The sequence below is a fragment of the Pseudophryne corroboree genome, chromosome 9 (assembly GCF_028390025.1).
Source record: "Pseudophryne corroboree isolate aPseCor3 chromosome 9, aPseCor3.hap2, whole genome shotgun sequence".
In the NCBI taxonomy this organism is placed as follows: Eukaryota; Metazoa; Chordata; class Amphibia; order Anura; family Myobatrachidae; genus Pseudophryne; species Pseudophryne corroboree.
The window spans coordinates 402,476,685-402,496,954 of NC_086452.1; the positions used below are offsets into that span (position 1 = coordinate 402,476,685).

Sequence of the window (20,270 nt, forward strand, 5' to 3'; positions counted from 1 at the left end):
TTTTAGTCCTAAAATTTGCACCAAGGTCGCTGGATGACTAAGCTAAGCGACCCAAGTGGCCGACACAAACACCTGACCCATCTAGGAGTGGCACTGCAGTGTCAGACAGGATGGCAGATTTAAAAAATAGTACCCAAACAGCACATGATGCAAAGAAAAAAAGAGGTGCAATGAGGTAGCTGTGTGACTAAGCTAAGCGACACAAGTGGCCGACACAAACACCTGGCCCATCTAGGAGTGGCACTGCAGTTTTCTAGTGAGAGGATGAGTGCTTCCATCCTCATGTGAATCTGAACCACTAGCCATGAACATAGACCAGGGCCTCAGCCGTTCCTTGCCACTCCATGTCGTAAATGGCATATTGGCAAGTTTACGCTTCTCATCAGACGCTTTTAATTTTGATTTTTGGGTCATTTTACTGAACTTTTGTAGTATACTTGACGACACAGAGGTAGAGCAGTAGCCTACTGTACCATACTGCTATATACTGGTGGTCAGCAAAATTATGCACTGTCCTACTACTATATATATACTGCGCACAAAACTTAAATGCACCACAGGTATGGATGGATAGTATACTTGACGACACACAGGTAGGTAGAGCAGTGGCCTACTGTACCATACTGCTATATATTATATACTGGTGGTCAGCAAAATTATGCACTGTCCTACTACTATATATATACTGCGCACAAAAACTTAAATGCACCACAGGTATGGATGGATAGTATACTTGACGACACAGAGGTAGATAGAGCAGTGGCCTGCTGTACCATACTGCTATATATTATATACTGGTGGTCAGCAAAATTATGCACTGTCCTACTACTATATATATACTGCCAGGGCTTAAAGAGGTCCTTGTGAGGTGGTGGAACTCATAGAGGAGGACCATGGAGGCACCAGGACCTGAGGAAGGAGTAGGTGGCTGCAGCTCATCAGTAACACTAGTGCCGCCTGTATCATCGATTGACACAGATGATGGGGTGGGCTTTTCTGTTGGAATTACTGTGCAGGGCAATGGAGATGGTGGAACTAGTTCCCCCTACCATTACAGGTGGTGGAACTCCGTTCCACCTCGTTCCCCCCCACTTTAACCCCTGTATACTGCGCACAAAAACTTAAATGCACCACAGGTATGGATGGATAGTATACTTGACGACACAGAGGTAGGTAGAGCAGTGGACTACTGTACCGTACTGATATAATTCTGGTGGTCACTGGTTAGCAAAATTCTGCACTTTCCTCCTACTATATACTACAATGCAGCACAGATATGGAACGTTTTTCAGGCAGAGAACGTATAATACTGGTGGTCACTGGTCAGCAAAACTCTGCACTGTCCTCCTACTATATACTGGTGGCCCCTAGTCCCCACAATAAAGCACACTGAGCACAGATATTTGCAGCACACTGAGCACAGATATGGAGCGTTTTTCAGGCAGAGAACGTAGATATTTGCAGCACACTGAGCACAGATATTTGCAGCACACTGAGCACAGATATTTGCAGAACACAGAGCACAGATATTTGCAGCACACTGTACAAAGAAAGAACTGAGAGGACGCAGACACGTCCTCTCGTTATCATCTCCAAAGCACGAGTGAAAATGGCAGAGATGTGCGGCTCCTTATATAGAATACGAATCTCGCGAGAATCCGACAGCGGGATGATGACATTCGGGCGCAAAAATGGGTGAAGTTCGGGGGGGTTCGGATCCCGAGGAACCGATCCCGCTCATCACTACTTTTTTCCCAAATAAAAGGGCCCATTTATCAATTAATTTTGGCTACAGTATTTAAAACTCATTGTATATGATAAATGGTGCTTCCGCCAACCAGCTCCTGTCATTTGTTTGAAAAATGACAGTTAGCAGCTGATTGGCTGGAGCACCATTTATCATACGCAATGAGTTTTAAATAGCTAAAACCCGTTGAAAAAAAAATTGATGGATATAGAAATCACGAGCGAGAAAGTCCATGAGTACAGCAAACAGTGGAAAATACAAGAAGGAAAATACATAGCTACTGACTTCAGTCTAGTTCTTATTTTTCAATGTATACTGAATATTTAAAAATTGAGTCTACTGTTGCCCAGAGTGTCGTCATACACCTAGCATCTATATGCCATACAGCGCAAGACACCCAGCAAGACTGAGCAGCTTGGAGAGATGTAGAATATCGCCTCTTTCTTTAAAATTCCCCTCTTATTTGCGTCACGTCTTAGTCACTCCCAGTGCACCAGAGATGATAGGCTGCAACTTTCACTCTACATGATATAGTTTAACACACATGCAAAATGGCAGATGAAGCACAACAGAACTTGGCATGAGAAAGAGCTGCAGCTGCTGCATTGCAGCACTTCGTATGCAGATTCAGACTCATTCGCACACAGACGTACACGTCGTACATCACATTGATCAGTTTAATCTAGCAGAGCAGTTTTGTTACTTCCAGTTGTTTTACAATTGTGGATAAGAAGTATATTTTAAGCATAAAAGACTCTGGGCGTGGCAGAGTCGCATTGGACTTGGTGCGCCAAGAGGGGCTGTTTGGTACGTCTGAAGCCACCAAGTATGAGGACACATCTGTACCTCTCATCTTGTGCTTCCAACAACTACAGTATGCCCAAACCATATTCACTGATATTGCTGGTCAATAGGATCATGAAATCAGATGATAGCAGGACAGGTGTGCAGTGATCAGCTTGCTTCTTCACAGGCCTTGGGTTCAAGTACCACCAAGGCCCTATCTGTATGTAGTTTGTCGTTTTTGGACTTCCGTTGGGTAGTCTGGTTTCCTCCCAAAATCCAAAAAGATACAGATAGATTAATTGGCTCCTGACAAGAAACAAAAAAATAACCCCAGCATATAGCTGTGTCTGCAAGGGAATATATATTGTAAACTCCACAGAGGCCAGGACTGATGTAAATGACTGTGGAATATGTACTGTATGCGCTATATAAATAATAGTTAATAAATAAATGAAACAAATAAATGAGAGTAGATGTGACGGTATAATTGTGATTGTGTTGCTTAGTGCTTAGAATGGAAACGTGCCAGTGTACACCTCAGTGCCGCCAGTCCACAGCACTTTCACCACCACAGTGCCTAAGGCCAACAAACTACTGTCCGCATCTTGGCAGACTGGAGGATTACCATAAGGACTGAAGCTTTCCTTATATATTACAGGTGAACAGAATATGATTGAATAAAAAACAGACTCTGAGATAATCATACATTCCATAAATTATTATTATTGTAGGGAATACTGATTTATATTATTATTTGCTGTCCATGCTGTCCTTGGTGTTAGAATAACCTCTACCCCTGAATTAAATAATTACAGTACCTGCTATACACATAGCAGAGGACACATAATTTGAATTGACATCGAGAACACTGTGATGTGTGGAGTAGAGAAGCTGGAAGGTCAGGAGGAGTCCTGGACATTATTACAGTATTTGCTGGCGTATAAGACTACTTTTTTGCCCTGAAAAACATGCCTCCAAGTGGGGGGGTCGTCTTATACGCCGGGTGCACTTCAGTTGGGATAGACATAGCTGCCATAATGGCCTTCCGATACTCGCCCGGTGCCCATAGTGGCCTCCCGATGCCCGCCCAACTCATTCTACTCACCATCCAGTATCGCGCGATATCCAGTGCGGCCGCGGCGGGTCACTAGTGCCAATTACAGGGAGATGCATGGACTGGCCGGAGGCGCTGCAGTCGCGTTGTGGCCGTACAATGGTGACAATGGCAGGTACTGTAATGGCACTAATACTAATGGCACTCATGTGAAACCGGTAACACTAAATGCACACAGGGGTATACTTTTATACATTTTACAACTTTCTCCTCGCCCCCTCCCCCCTTCTTATGCATACCTTGATAAATACTCCCTATCCAAATCTCTTATCAGGTCATAATATACAGTATGTCACAAATCTGATGTTCTTTTATGTTTTATTTGGTGTGTGGAAGGGGGTAGTCTTATACGGCGAGTATATAACAAACTCTATATTTTGAGTGGAAATGTTGGGGGTCGTCTTATACGCCCAGTCGTCTTATACGCCGGCAAATACGGTATGTAGAAAGAACATCAACAATTCTGGAGAAAAAATACTTTAGGAAAATATGCAAACCTCATTCCCTGAGGAAGCTTAATACACCATTTTTTTTTTTTTACTTTCAGCTATGCTCAGAAAGACACAGCAAGTTCTCTTTCAGGAAATGTCAGAAGTCTAAGCAAAACACCAAGCTGTAGCTAATGGAAATCAGTCTTAATTTATTTTGCTACACTTTTGTTTGTATACACAACCTGATAATTTGTACTAAATTATGCTTTCCGGGAACCTATAGGTTAATACTTTGGTAGATTCTACCTTGTGCAAAATTGCCCTTTTGACACAACAGTGTCAAGAAAATTGCTCTTCTAACTTCAGAATCATCTTTATTGGCAAGTATATCAGTACATAATACACAAGGATATTGTTTCCGATAACCAATACAACAACGTGACATAAACATAGAGAAGGGAACATAATGGATGCTTGAATACATGGTTCGAGTGCGAAAATTAATAGACTAAGCAAGTGTCGAGTTGACCAAGATAGTCGCTTGGGGAAAGAACCTTTTCCTGTGTTTAGCAGTTCTCACGAGCCGCAGGCTTTACCGTCTTCCAGATGGCAGCCGCCGGAACAGGCCATGAGTGGGGTGGGAGTGGTCATCGATGATCCTTTCTGCCCATTTCCTAACCTTAGCCCGGTAGATATCCTCGATTGCCGGGAGATTTTTCCTTATGATTTTTTCTGATGCCCTAACTATTCATTGTAGTCTATTCCTGTTGTGAGTTGAGACCGAGCCAAACCACATTTTTATTAAGGTGCAGATAACAGATTAAATGATTGCTGAGTAGAAGAGGATCAGAAGTTCCTGCGGCAGATTGAGCTTCCTTAGTTTGCATAGGAAGTACAGTCTTTGCTGGACTTTTCCCACAATGCGCTCTATGTTAGTCTTCCACCTCAGATCCTTGGCGATCGTGGAGCCTAAAAATATGAAGGATTCTACCACAGTTACTGCACTGTCTACAAATTGTGAGTGGGGAAAGTGTAGGGGGAAGCTTCCTAGAATCAACGATCATCTTAACGATCATCTCCAACATCAGCAGCACCTTCAAAACACAGCCAATCCACAGTAACAATCAAAAGAGTTCACTTTAGTACGTGTTCATAAGAAGCCAAAATTAGGTTTTCTTTTTCTGTCATGTAGTATTTACTCTATGGAATCATACATACATATTCATTCCCTTAATCATACATACAATCAATGCTTTTATCACCTTTTAATTGACAGTGGTATTAGTAATATTGCTACAGGTACACTTATGTGCTGATGTCATGGACATAGTCCAAAGATACTGTACTTAAATCCCAAACCGCTGTCCATAACTTTTGTCAAGTTAGCACTCACTTGAACCTGCGTGACGTAGGTTTGATACAGAGTTAGTCAAAAACTACCCATTTGGTCTGTTTTCAGCAATAAATACACTCCCCAGTATAGTAACACAGTAACATAGTTTATGAGGTTGAAAAAAGACCATTTGTCCATCGAGTTCAACCTATTTGTGTTCTCCTACTCTGTATTATTTTCAGGACTAGTTTTATCTGTTTGATAAAGTCGGCCGTTGTGTTGTATTTCCTAATTTTATTATAACTATAGTACGTGATCTATCCTCCATAACCCTGTATATCCTTATCCATTAGGAATTTATCTAGCCCAGTCCGCCATCACTACACTCTCAGGCCGGGAATTCCAAACTCGTATTGTACTTACTGTGAAAAAACCTTTTCGCCTCTGTGTGCAGAATCTCCTCTCCTCTAACCTAAGTGGGTGTCCACGTGTATTCTGTGTTGATCTTACCAAAAAGAGATTCCCTGCAAGCTCTGTGTATTGTCCCCTTAAATATTTATAAATGTTGATCATGTCTCCTCTTAGTCTCCTCTTTTCCAGTGTAAACATGCCCAGCCTTGCAAGTCTTTCCTGGTATTCCAGCGTCTCCATCCCCTTAATTAGTTTGGTCGCCTGTCTCTGAACCTTTTTTAGTTCCAGGATATCCTTTTTGTAGTAAGGTGCCCAAAATTGTGCGCAGTATTCCACATAGGGCCTCACTAGGGCTTTATATAGTGGGAGTATAACACTCTCATGCCTTGCATCAATACCACTCTTTATGCATGATATGTTTGCCTTTTTACTGATATCCTACATTGGGTGCTGCTGCTAATTTTGTTATCTATGTGAACACCTAAGTCTTTTTCCACTAACACCACACCATTTAGTATGTAGGTGTTATTTTTGTTCTTGCTACCAAGGTGCATTACCTTGCACTTGTTTGTATTGAAACTCATTCTCCATTTTGCTGCCCATGACTCCAGTTTGAATAAATCATGCTGGAGAGACTCAGCATCTCCCTCCGAATTTATAACCTTACATAGTTTTGTATTGTCTGCAAAAATTGACACCATGCTCTCTAGACCTTCTGCTAGATTGTCAGTGAAAATGTTGAACAATAGCAGTCCAAGTATAGACCCTTGTGGCACATCACTTAGTACTTCAGTCCAATTTTAAAAAGATCCATTAACCACAACGTGCTGCTCCATATTATCTAACCAATTTCTAACCCAAGTGCATATTGTGCTCCCTAGCCCCAGTTTTTGTAACAAAATAAGTCTCATGTGTGGCATTGTGTCGAAAGCCTTAACAAAGTCTAAAAAAGTTACATCCACCACCTTACCCTGATCAAGGTTCGCACTAACTGTTTCATAAAAGCCTAATAAGTTTGTTTGACATGATCTATCCTTCACAAATCCATGTTGGTTCCTAATAATCTTTTTGGCTTCAGGGATCTTCTGTACACTATCCCTTAAAATGCTTTCTAGCACTTTTCCCACTATAGATGTAAGACTAACTGGTCTGTAATTGCCTGGTTCAGCTTTACTTCCCTTTTTGAAGATCGGCACTACTTCCGCTATACACCAGTCTTTGAGAACCATACCTGATGAAAGTGAATCATTGAAGATAAAAAATAGAGGTCTTGATAATTCGGAGTGTAGCTGCATGAGAACCCTTGGGTGAATACCGTCTGGACCAGGTGACTTGTTAATCTTAGTTTTTTTCAATCAGTCACAGACTTCCTCCTCACTTAAATAAGCAGTTAGCAGTGGGACATTAACCTTAGTGAGGTTGGGTGTTAGCACATGCATCTGGTCCTCTATTGTAAATATCAATGAGAAAAACTTGTTTCATTTATCCACTATGTCATTATTGTTTTTGATTAAGACTCCCAGTTTTTCCTTTAAAGGGCCTATACTCTCCTTCTTTAATCTTTTGCTGTTGATATATTTTTTTAAAAAATTTGGGGTTTCATTTACTTTCCTTTGCTACTAGCTTCTTAGTTTCTACTTTAGCCGTTCTTATTTCTTTTTTGCATATTTTGTTGCAAACCTTATAGTACTGGAATGACTTCGTCTTCCTGTCTGATTTGTACTTTTTGAATGTTTGCCTTTTTTTGCCCATTAGTTCCTTGATATTGTTGTTAAGCCACATTGGTTTGGAGTTTTTAGTCCTTTGTTTGCTGCCCATGGGAATAAATTTACGAGTAATCTGATCGAGCAGCGATTTTAGCACCTTCCATTTCTCTGTAGTGTTTTTTCCTTGAAACAAAAATTCCCATTCAGTGTCCCTTAAAACTTCCCATCATGTCAAAGTTGGCTTTGCTAAAGTTCAGAGTCCTGGGGGTAAATTTACTAAGATTCGTAATTTCCGAAAAAAGGTCAAAGTTCAATCACGAATGACATCGACAGTGTAAAACTGCAACTTTTTGAATTGATTACGATGGATTTACTAAGCTGTCATATTCGGGTTTTTCTTTTCTTCCGATGTCGATGTCATTCGTGTTTTTTTACCTAATTTTACGGCAGTGATTAGCAAAACACTGCCGTTTTTTTTTACAATCAATCTCGGCCGGATCTGTGTGATCCGTGCTGGGGTTCTTATTTTTTATTTATTTAATTAAACAATGTAAAATAAAAATAAAAATGCGTGGGGTCCCCCCTCCTAAGCATAACCAGCCTCGGGCTCTTTGAGCCGATCCTGGTTGCAAAAATATGGGGGAAAAAATGACAGGGGTTCCCCCATATTTAAGCAACCAGCATCGGGCTCTGCGCCTGGTCCTGGTCCCAAAAATACGGGGGACAAAAAGAGTAGGGGTCCCCCGTATTTTTAAAACCAGCACCGGGCTCCACTAGCTGGACAGATAATGCCACAGCCGGGGGTCACTTTTATACAGCGCCCTGCGGCCGTGGCATCAAAAATCCAACTAGTCACCCCTGGCCGGGGTACCCTGGGGGAGTGGGGACCCCTTCAATCAAGCGGTCCCCCCCCCCCAGCTACCCAAGGGCCAGGGGTGAAGCCCGAGGCTGTCCCCCCCCATCCAATGGGCTGCGGATGGGAGGGCTGATAGCCTTTGTTGTAAAATAAAAGATATTGTTTTTAGTAGCAGTACTACAAGTCCCAGCAAGCCTCCCCCGCATGCTGGTACTTGGAGAACCACAAGTACCAGCATGCGGCGGAAAAACGGGCCCGCTGGTACCTGTAGTACTACTACTAAAAAAATACCCAAAAAAAGACAAGACACACACACCGTGAAAGTATAATTTTATTACATACATACACACATACATACATACTTACCTATGGCCCCACGCAGGTCGGTCCTCTTGTCCAGTAGAATCCAAGGGTACCTGTTGAATAAATTATACTCACGAGATCCAGGGGTCCAGGCTCCTCGGCAAATCCAGGGTTAATCCACGTACTTGTTAAAAATAAAAAAACGGTATCCCGACCACGAACTGAAAGGGGACCCATGTTTGCACATGGGTCACCTTCCCACGAATGCCAGAAACCCACTTTGACTTCTGTCTAAGTGGGTTTCTTCAGCCAATCAGGGAGTGCCACGTTGTAGCACTCTCCTGATCAGCTGTGTGCTCTTGTCCTCACTGACAGGCAGCACACGGCAGTGTTACAATGTAGCGCCTATGCGCTACATTGTAACCAATGCTGGGAACTTTCAGCCCTGCGGTTGACCTAAAGTGACGTCACCGCTGAGCTGAAAGTTCCCAGCATTGGTTACAATGTAGCGCATAGGCGCTACATTGTAACACTGCCGTGTGCTGCCTGTCAGTGAGGACAGGACCACACAGCTGATCAGGAGAGTGCTACAACGTGGCACTCCCTGATTGGCTGAAGAAACCCACTTAGACAGAAGTCAGAGTGGCTTTCTGGCATTCGTGGAAAGGTGACCCATGTGCAAACATGGGTCCCCTTTCAGTTCGTGGTCGGGACACCGTTTTGTTTTTTTTGTCAAGTACGTGGATTACCCCTGGATTTGCCGAGGAGCCTGGACCCCTGGATCTCGTGAGTATAATTTATTCAACAGGTACCCTTGGATTCTACTGGACAAGAGGACCGACCTGCGTGGGGCCATAGGTAAGTATGTATGTATGTGTGTATGTATGTAATAAAATTATACTTTCACGGTGTGTGTGTCTTGTCTTTTTTTGGGTATTTTTTTAGTAGTAGTACTACAGGTACCAGCGGGCCCGTTTTTCCGCCGCATGCTGGTACTTGTGGTTCTCCAAGTACCAGCATGCGGGGGAGGCTTGCTGGGACTTGTAGTACTGCTACTAAAAACAATATCTTTTATTTTACAACAAAGGCTATCAGCCCTCCCATCCGCAGCCCATTGGATGGGGGGGGACAGCCTCGGGCTTCACCCCTGGCCCTTGGGTGGCTGGGGGGGGGGGGGACCGCTTGATTGAAGGGGTCCCCACTCCCCCAGGGTACCCCGGCCAGGGGTGACTAGTTGGATTTTTGATGCCACGGCCGCAGGGCGCTGTATAAAAGTGACCCCCGGCTGTGGCATTATCTGTCCAGCTAGTGGAGCCCGGTGCTGGTTTTAAAAATACGGGGGACCCCTACTCTTTTTGTCCCCCGTATTTTTGGGACCAGGACCAGGCGCAGAGCCCGATGCTGGTTGCTTAAATATGGGGGAACCCCTGTCATTTTTATTCCCATATTTCTGCAACCAGGATCGGCTCAAAGAGCCCGAGGCTGGTTATGCTTAGGAGGGGGGACCCCACGCAATTTTTTTAGCAAAAATAAGCACTTTCACACCCCTTCCCACTGATATACATGCACGGATCTCATGGATCCCTGCATGCATCTCAAATCACGGATAAAAAAAGCAGGTCTGTTTTTTTTAGGACTTTTTTACGAGTTGTAATTTTTCACGGCAGTGTTTTGTGTTTTTTTGCTTTGCACTTCTTAGTAAATGACCGAGATTCATACTTAAACAGCCGCGTTTTGACCGATGGTGTATTCATTCGTAATTTTTTACCTAAACTAGCAAAAAATTACGAATGCCCTCATCACTGCCGTGATTAGTGTTTAGTAAATGACCGAGATTTACCGAAATGACACTTTGATGAAAAAACGGCATCTCGGTCAAAATCGGGAGCTTAGTAAATATACCCCCTAGCTGAAGTTATAGGACTGCTTATGAAAATTGATATTGAATGTGACCATATTGTGTTTGCTGTTTCCTATGGGCTCCCCTACTCAGGGGTTAAAGTGGGGGTGGGGGTGGGGGGGAACGAGGTGGAACTGAGTTCCACCACCTCTAATTGTACAATAGGTGGAACTAGTTCCACCTCCTCCACGTCATTGCACAATAATTCCATGACGTGTATAGGTGGTACCACTGTGTAGCATAACGTGAATAAAGAGCTCTACTGAGTGATATAATGTGAATAAGGGGCACTGCTGTGTGTTGTAATGTGAATAAAGGACACTACTACATGGTGTAAAATGAATAAGGAGCACTACATGCGGTGTAATGGGAATAAGATTGTGCTACTGTGTGGCATAATTTGAATTGGGGGTACTATTGTTTGACCATGCCCCTTCCTTGTGAGACCATTGTCTCTTTATAAAGTATGGTAGGTAATGCACTGGCTCTGGCTCCGCCTATTGGGAGGTGTGTGGGGGGGGAGGGGTAGGTAGTGGGGGAAATGAGTTCCACCACCTCTCCTGGACCACTTTAAGCCCTGACCCTACTATAATATTTGATATCAAATCCTCATTGTTTGTCAACAACAGGTCTAAGATTGCATTGTACCTAGTTGGCTCCTTGATTAGTTGAAGTAAGTAGTTATCATTTAGTGTGTTTAAAAACATATTACCCCTAGCAGTATCATGAATCATTTGTCCAATTTATCTCCTGGTTGAAATCTCCCATCACTATTACTTCACCTACTCCCGCCGCTTTATCAATTTGCCCCTTACCATGGGGTATAGACGGGTCCACTAGGATCCATGGGCACTTTAAGAATTTGATAGTGTAGGCTGGCTCTTCCCTCTATGCCCCTCCTACCAGACTCAGTTTAGAAAATGTGCCCAGAGGAGCCGGTCACACTTATGGAAGCTCCTGAAGAGTTTTCTGCATTTATTTTATATGTTTGTTATTGTCAGGCTGGGCTGGTTGGCACCAGCCTGCCTGCTTCATGGGACTTAGGGGGTGGAACGGTCTAACCTCTTGAAGGGTTAATGGTCCCGTTCCCTGCTGAGAGGACACTGAGCTCCTGAGGGAACTATTGGCAAGCCCCAACACGGCATGCCTACATACCCGCAACATGCCACCACCCATAACAGAGCCAGAAGAATGAAGAGTTGTGAGTACTAAACCGGCATCCCGGCTAGCTGGTTACCGGCCATTATGGCGGCATGAGGGTACGGAGATGCACGGCTTCTAACCGCGGAGGAATGCGTCTCCAGACACAGTACACAGCTGTGTCTCAGTACACTGTACACAGTACCCACATTGGCAAAAACAGCCTTAAAACGGTTTTCTCTCCATTTTAAGCACCAGGTTACCTCAGCCAGTATAAAAAAAACTAAACAGAAAAGTATCAAGCGAATGCGCTTATTCCATCTGATGTGGATTTAATTTTTTCAAAACAAACATTACACACATAAATTACCAATGCCGGCCAGCATTACAAAAAACAAATAATATGTTAAAACACACACAATGTTAAAAAACATACACTACAAAATTTTATAAAAAAAACTCTCCTTTTAGAAGAATAGAAAAGCTTACACTGGCTTTATATATTATGTTAGGCACATCCAATATTAGAATATCTAATGCCTTATATTGCTGATCAAATGGAACACACAAAATGTCCTTAAATAGTCCAAATAACAAAGCATAGGTTAATAATGGAGATTAGTTCTACAATATGCACAGACTTTGGTTAGTATCCAGATGAATCATGCATTTTTATAAGAATTATTCATGCACATACAGCTGCTGGGTTAGTGAACAAGTGATTTTTTCAATAGTGTAATACTTGTTAAATGAAGCACTCAATAGCCTCTTAGATCATATTAATGCCAATGATGGATTTGGGCTACTGTATGGCAAACATAGCCCGTGAAGATGCAAGCAGTTAAAAAGTCTCTCTCCCGGCTGGATCACTCACTCTCAGCCTTATCTGGAGTTCACAGCTCACAAGCAGTAACAGTAGTGTGCTCACCTGATCCCCCTTAGCACTGGGGTTTCAAGTCGCAGAGCCGGCCGGCCAAAGAGCATCAGCTGTTTTCCAGAAGTGTACTGCTGGAATGGAGATTACAACAGACGCATTTCTCTGCCTCTTTTACGTGTCAGCGGCTTCCTCAGTGTCAGGTAAAACCCCCTCATCACTCCTCTGTTTAAATACCGCTATGTGCGGTTCGCGTATGCGCAGTAGGTATGCTGTTCAAGCCTCTTTTCGATTCTGCTCCACTGCGCATGTGTACGGTGGTTCTTAGTGCATAAATGATTACGTAGCATAGCTACAGACGCAATCCTCAGAGGTTGGGGAGCAGTCACCCAGGGGGTGCAGTTCCAAAGAAGATGGTCAAGTCAGGAAGTCATCCTTCAAATCAACATTCTGGAACTCAGGGCCATATACAACGCCCTTCTGCAGGCCTCTTATCTTCTTCATGATCGGGCCATTCAGGTCCAGTCGGACAATGTGACGGCAGTGACGTACATGAACCGACAGGGCGGAATGAAAAGCAGAGCAGCAATGTCAAAGGTGTCAAGAATTCTCCTCTTGGCAGAAAAAAACGCTGTGGCTTTGTCAGCAGTCTTCATTCCGGGAGTAGACAACTGGGAAGCAGACTTACCCAGTAGACATGACCTGCATCCGGGGGAGTGGGGCCTTCACCAGGAAGTGTTCAGGTGCTTCACACATCAATGGGGATATCCACAAATCAGCATGATGGCCTCTCGTCTCAACAAGAAGCTAAGCGGTATTATTCCAGATCGAGAGACCCACAGGCAGTGGCGGTAGACGCTCTGATGACTCCATGGGTCTATCAGATGGTGTATGTGTTCCCTCCACCTCCTCTGATCCCAAGAATTCTTAAAAGAATAAAAAGAGGAAAAGGTTCAAGCAATACTCATTGCTCCAAACTGGCCAAGAAGAGCCTGGTACGCGGACCTTCTGGAGATGCTCCTTGAAGATCCAAGGCCTCTACCTCTTCGTGAGGATCTTCTGCAACAGGGCCCGTTCGTCTATCAGTACTTACCATGGCTACGTTTGACGACATGGAAGTTGAACAGCTGATTCTAGCCAGTAGAGGGATCCCTTACAAAGTTATCCCAACTATGATCCAATCCAGGAAGGGGGTAACGTCTAAACATTACCATTGTATTTGGAAGAATACGTCTCTTGGTGTGAGAACAGAACTTATTCTGTGGTGGAATTTCACCTGGGACATTTCCTGCTCTTTCTGCAGGCAGGTGTGGATGTGAGCCTATGCTTGGGCTCCATAAAAGTCCAGATTTAGGCCTTGTCCATTTTCTTTCAGAAACAATTGGCTTCTCTCCCTGAGGTCCAGACGTTTTTGAAAGGGGTTCTGCACATCCAACCTCCCTTTGTGCCTCCTACGGCTCCTTGGGATCTCATTTTGGTGCTGCAGTTCCTCCAATTGGACTGGTTTGAACCATTACAGGAGGTAGACGTAAAATATCTTACGTGGAAGACCATCACACTGTTGGCCTTGGCTTCAGCAAGACGTGTGTTGGAGCTGGGGGCTTTGTCTCACAAGAGCCCCTATTTAATTTTCCATGAGGACAGAGCTGAACTCAGAACTTGTCAGCAATTTCTTTTCCGAAAGTGGTGTCTGCGTTTCACATCAACCACCCTATTGTGGTTCCAGTTATCACCGCCACTTCTGCCACTTCAAAGTCTTTGGATGTTGTGAGCACTTTGAATGTATACGTAAAAAGGACAGCTCGTCACAGGAAATCCGACTCGCTGTTCATTCTGTTCGATTCCAATAAAATTGGGTGTCCTTCTTCAAAGCAGACAATTGCACGCTGGATCAGGCTCACTATCCAGCATGCTTATTCCATGGCAGGTTTGCCGGTTCCAAAATCTGTACAGGCCCACTCTACTAGGTCGGTGGGTTCTTCCTGGGCGGCAGCCCGGGGTGTCTCAGCTTTACAGCTCTGTCGAGCGGCTACTTGGTCTGGTTCGAACACGTTTGCTAAGTTCTACAAGTTTAATACTTTGGCCTCTGAGGACCTTCAGTTTGGTCAATCAGTTCTGCAGGAACCTCAGCACACTCCCACCCGGTTTGGGAGCTTTGGTACATCCCCATGGTACTTAATGGAACCCCAGTATCCTCTAGGACGTAAGAGAAAATAAGTTTTTAATTACCTACCAGTAAATCATTTTCTCCTAGTTGTAGAGCCTACTGAGCGCCCGCCCGGTGCTTCATTCTTCCTGCACTGTTACTTAGTTAATTGTTGGTTCAGCTGTTGTTGTTCCTGTTTAAAGTTGGGTTAACATAGCTTTCCTCTGTTTTGTGTGTGCTGGGTCGGAAACTCACTACTATCTTTATCTATCCTTCTCTCAAAGTATGTCCGTCTCCTCGGGCACAGTTTCCTAGACTGAGTCTGGTAGGAGGGGCATAGAGGGAGGAGCCAGCCCACACTATCAAATTCTTAAAGTGCCCATGGCTCCTAGTGGACCCGTCTATACCCCATGGTACTAAATGGAACCCCAGTATCCTCTACGGAACTACGAGAAAAGGATTTACTGGTAGGTAATTAAAATCCTATTTTTCTTTCCCTTTCCTCCGCATGCAATTTTAACCCATAACGTCTCAACTGTGTTTACAGTTTCCTCATGAATATCTTCCTGTACATCAGGTTTTAAAAACGGCTTTACGTAAAGACATACCCCTCCACCCCGTTTGTTTGATCTATCTCTCCTGAAGAGCGTATAACCCTCCATATTAACTGACCAATCATGAGATTCATCCCACCAGGTTTCATTAATGCCTATAATATCGTACTGATTGCTTGCGGCAAGGACTTCTAGTTCCCCTTTTTACCTGTTAGGCTTTTAGCGTTTACATACATACATACATACATACATACATACAAGTAAGATAAGTATTTCCCCTTGCGCAAGTGACAGCATTTTCTGTATGCAGTAACGATGATCCATAATCGTCACCAGTCAGTGTTTTGGCAATATACCCTTGGTAATACCCTCATTAGTACCTATGTTAATGGCCGTGGAGTCTGCTCTTTCCCTACCCCCTTCTCCACCCCCATTTGGTTCACTACCACCATCCTTACTATTCTCACTGCATGACCCATAGTTTCTAACTAAACCCTCCCCCCAGTTACCTAGTTTAAAATCTCCTCCAACCTTCTAACCATGGTTCCCCCCAGCACCGCTGATCCCTCCTCATTCAGGTGCAATCCATCATGACAAAAAAGATGGCACCTGACTGAGAAGTCCACCCACTGTTCCAGGAACACAAACCCCTCTTTCCTGCACCAATCCCTAAACCACACATTTACCTCCCTAATCTCCCTCTGCCTCCCTGGACTAGCGCGTGGCACAGGTAATATTTCAGCGAATATTACCTTAGATGTACTTGCCTTAATTTTCTTTCCTAAATCCCTATAGTCTTTCTTAAGGACAACCCACCTTCCACTAACTTTGTTGTTGGCGCCAACATGCACCAAGACCGCCGGGTCATTCCCAGACCCACCCAACAATCTATCACCTGAGCACCCGGGAGATAACAGACTGTACGGTGATCACTATCCCGGTAGCAGATTGCCCTACCTGTCTTCCTGATAATAGAATCCCCTACCACCACAATCTGACTAAGTACCTCACTATCTTTTATCTCAACTGCGCCAGAGGGACCGCTCCTCTGGTTGCTAAAGGGAACAGTCTCCTTCGGCACCGTCATTTCCTCACTACCCTCCACCGAATCCTCATCCAATCAGTCAAGTTTATTGGGGTTTGGTAGTTCAGAGATGTCGAGCCTCCCCCTCTTTTTCTTCCTCCTAACTGTGACCCAGCTAGCTGCCTGGTCATCCTCGTCTACCGGTGACCCCTCCTGCAACTCCTCCACCGTTCTCTCTAAGCCTTGCTCAAGACTGTGAATCTCCCTCAGCAGCGTAACGGTTTGCTCTAGATCAGTTACCTGGGCTTCCAGGGCAGCCATTCGCACACACACCGCACAGATGTATTCACACTGGGACGGTTGCTCAAGGTGCGCATACATCTTGCACGACATGCACTGAGTGAGATCCCCAATCACAGCCCCACCCAGATTTTTTGTAAGGTTTAACTCCCCGTTACCTTCAGAAGAAAAAAAGAAAAAGCAAATCAATCTATGCAATGCAATACAGTACTATGGCCCTCATTCTGAGTTGATCGCTAGCTGCCGTTGGTCGCTGCATAGCGATCATTTAAAAAAACAGCAAAACTGCGCATGCACCACAATGCGCACACGTGGCGTACAGGTACAAACAGCATTGTGGTTTTGCACAGGTTCTAGCGACACTTTCAGTCGTACTGGCGGATGCAAGGAGATTGACATGGAGTGGGAGTTTCTGGGTGGCAACTGACCGTTTTCTGGGAGTGTTTGGAAAAACGCAGGCTTGGTCGGGCATGTATCTGACGTCATTACCGTGTCATTCGTTGCAGCAATCATCGCACAGGATAAGTAACTACAGGGCTGGTCTTGTTTTGTACAAAATGTGTTTGCAGTCGCACTGCTGCACAGGCGTTTGTACTCCTGCAAAGCATAAATACACTCCCCCATGGGCGGCGACTATGCGATTGCACGGCTGCTAAAAGTAGCTAGCGAGCGATCAACGTGGAATGAGGGCATATAGCCTAGCTGTGACAAGAAACAATATACAACAATAGGACAGTAATTGATAATACAAAATAATCAAGGACAAGGAGAGATAAAGAAGGACAGAGAGGACAGGAGGAAAAAAAACCCACTCACTTATACAATAATGTAGTTAGGCTTCTACTTATCCATCCTTGTGCACCCCCTGATCCTTCTCTTTTATGCAGCAGTAGTCCCCAGCTCCTCCAGTGGCAGCAGCAGCAGTCTCCGGCCCCCTTTGTCACGCTCCTCTGATAGCTGCATCAGAAATCTCCGGCCCCCTTGTGCAGCTCCTATTGGCAGTAGCAGCAGTAGGCTCTGGCCCCGCTGGCAGGCTGTGGCGACAGCAATTCGCGGCTCATCCGCAGCAGCATCACCGGGCATCACCTAGTACACACTCACACAAAAACACTGCCCCTCACACAAAAACAAAACAGGCAGCACCACACACAGAAAATCTCAGCCCCTCACACAGTCACAGAAAATCACAGCCCCTCACTCACAAAGTCGCAGCCCCTCACACTCACAAAAAAAAGGCAGCCCCTCGCACAAACTTTCACAAAGAGTGGCAGCTGTTACTCTTGCTGCACGCTCCGCTCAGCTCTGGCCCCCTTACCGGTGCTCACTATGCCCCCCTTTGGTATCTGATCCGGTCCGATCCAGTCCCCCTCTCCGGCACCTCCGCACATGCGTCCGACCACTTCCGGTTCACAGCTGTGAACTAGCTCTGGTTCACAGCGTCAGACTCCTCCTCTAGGTCACAGCGTCAGGATCCTCCGTCCACAGCGTCAGCCTCAGTATCTATCCCACTCAACACTAATGTTTCAAATATTTCTGCCACCACTAACAGGTATATTCAATTTAAGTCAGATCGTTTCCGACAAGTATTGTCGGAAAGGATCCGACAAAGCCCTATTCAATGAACGGCCAATTCCAACAGGATTTGGCCGTTAACGACAATACTGTATGCCTCCCAGATGTGCCCGTCTCACTCACAGCTGCCAGAGCCCGGGCAGTACAGGTGCAGCTCTTACCTGGCACAGCTGCGGTGCGGCGGGCGCTCTCTCTGCTCTGTCCAGTCTGTGCACGGTGCTCCCGGCTCCCTGTGCTGCTGTCCGTAGAGGCGAGCTTGGCGAGTGCCCGACAGTGGGACCTGGTTTCCCCTGACATGCTGCGCTGGCTGTTGGCACTGTGCACTGAGGTCCTGTCAGGGGGCAAACTCGTGCTAGCGCCGCAGCAGCCCCCGTTCAGCCTCTGACATGGTAAGCCATACAGACATGAGTGTATTCAATGCTTGGCCAAACCAGTCAGGTTTGGCCCATTCCAGACAGTGTCAACCCAACTTTTTTTAAAGTCGGATTGACATTGTCGGAAACGAGGCTAAAACTTGTCAGGTTTGGCCGCGTTTCCGAAAATACACACGGATCGGCGGCTTTACACGGAATGCACGCGGAAAATACACAAGGAATTCCCGACTTGTCAGAAAAAACAGCCCACTACTGAATAGGTTGGAACCCCTTCCGACCAAAACCTGTCGGAAGCTGCTGTCTTTCCGACAAGACGGCAGCTTCCAACAATTATAGAATACACCCCTAAGAGTTAATATAGAAATGACACACTCTAAATAAGAATCCTTAAGTTCTCCATACAATGACAATTAAAATCACAGTTATTATTACCCAAATAATAAAAACATACAAATACTGTATATAGCATGAATTGACCGAATCCTAACCAGCATAATGGATCCGATAAGAATCCCAGAGACCAATCTGAGAAAAGTCCGTCATAATGCATAAACAATATACAAAAATAATGAAAATAACATACAAAGATATTAGGCAAACGGTTACACCTACATAACCTATGAATATGAATGTGCTGTTTGGAGTCACAAGGAATTTGTGGAGCAATCACCCATGTATAATGGTCTCCCTAGATTGAACATTGTTTATAGCTTTTCATTGCATTACACAGTAGGTTTGTAATGGGCTGCCACATAGCCTCTCTCCTTACCCTGGCTGCTTTTGTAAAGGCAAAGTAGCTCATCCAACCAGTCACACCATATTCCGTTGGTTAGGAGTCAGGGAGGTGGGGAGTTTTGATATTTCAGGGTCTGAGAATCCATAGAACTTCACAGGATCTTTAGAATTAAATGACCCTATCAGGAAGAGGCATGAAACACAAGCTCATAAACCATTATTTTGTTCCTCGATCGGCACCTCAGCCTTTCTTTGGATACTTTTAGGTTCTATATAGGTCACAGGACAGAGACCATAGTCTTTTTTAGACAAATAATTACCTTGCATCTGGACTAGAGATGAGCGGGTTCGGTTTCTCTGAATCCGAACCCGCACGAACTTCATGTTTTTTTCACGGGTCCGAGCAGACTCGGATCCTCCCGCCTTGCTCGGTTAACCCGAGCGCGCCCGAACGTCATCATGACGCTGTCGGATTCTCGCGAGACTCGGATTCTATATAAGGAGCCGCGCGTCGCCGCCATTTTCACACGTGCATTGAGATTGATAGGGAGAGGACGTGGCTGGCGTCCTCTCCATTAGAAATTAGATTAGAAGAGAGAGAGAGATTGTGCAGAGTCAGACAGAGTTTACCACAGTGACCAGTGCAGTTGTTGTTAGTTAACTTTTATTTATTTTAATATAATATATCCGTTCTCTGCTATATCCGTTCTCTGCCTGAAAAAAAACGATACACAGCAGCAGCCAGTCACACAGTGTGACTCAGTCTGTGTGCACTCAGCTCAGCCCAGTGTGCTGCACATCAATGTATAAAAGGCAAAGCTTATAATAATTGTGGGGGAGACTGGGGAGCACTGCAGGTTGTTATAGCAGGAGCCCCCAGGAGTACATAATATTATATTAATTTAAAATTAAACAGTGCACACTTTTGCTGCAGGAGTGCCACTGCCAGTGTGACTAGTGGTGA

At 44.8% G+C, this 20,270-nt stretch overlaps 1 long non-coding RNA gene across 2 annotated transcripts in view; it reads left to right on the forward strand.

The window, feature by feature from the left end:
* Positions 1-20,270, forward strand: part of LOC134957076 (uncharacterized) — a 398,476-nt gene that overhangs the window by 225,838 nt on the left and 152,368 nt on the right. The window lies entirely within an intron of this gene.